Here is a 259-nt window from a genome sequence, read left to right as displayed (position 1 = left end):
ATGAGAGCCCAGGGTAGACTTCAGAGGGTGAAGATCAGATTGTACCCTCCACAGCACCTTGTGATGTTGAATATATACAATAAGAATAATCAAACACTGCAGCTCATTCTCTTGTGACGTCCTTTCCATCTCATACAAACTATCTGATACAAAGAAATTTCAGGTGACCATATCACATTGATAATTCTATTATAGAATGTAAAGCTTTCTTAAACAAACCCTTAATTAATATTTTGTTTACTGTGCTGTAGCTTGCAGT

This window comes from Polyodon spathula, unplaced genomic scaffold (genome assembly GCF_017654505.1).
Source record: "Polyodon spathula isolate WHYD16114869_AA unplaced genomic scaffold, ASM1765450v1 scaffolds_1517, whole genome shotgun sequence".
In the NCBI taxonomy this organism is placed as follows: Eukaryota; Metazoa; Chordata; class Actinopteri; order Acipenseriformes; family Polyodontidae; genus Polyodon; species Polyodon spathula.
This window is presented reverse-complemented; position numbering follows the sequence as displayed.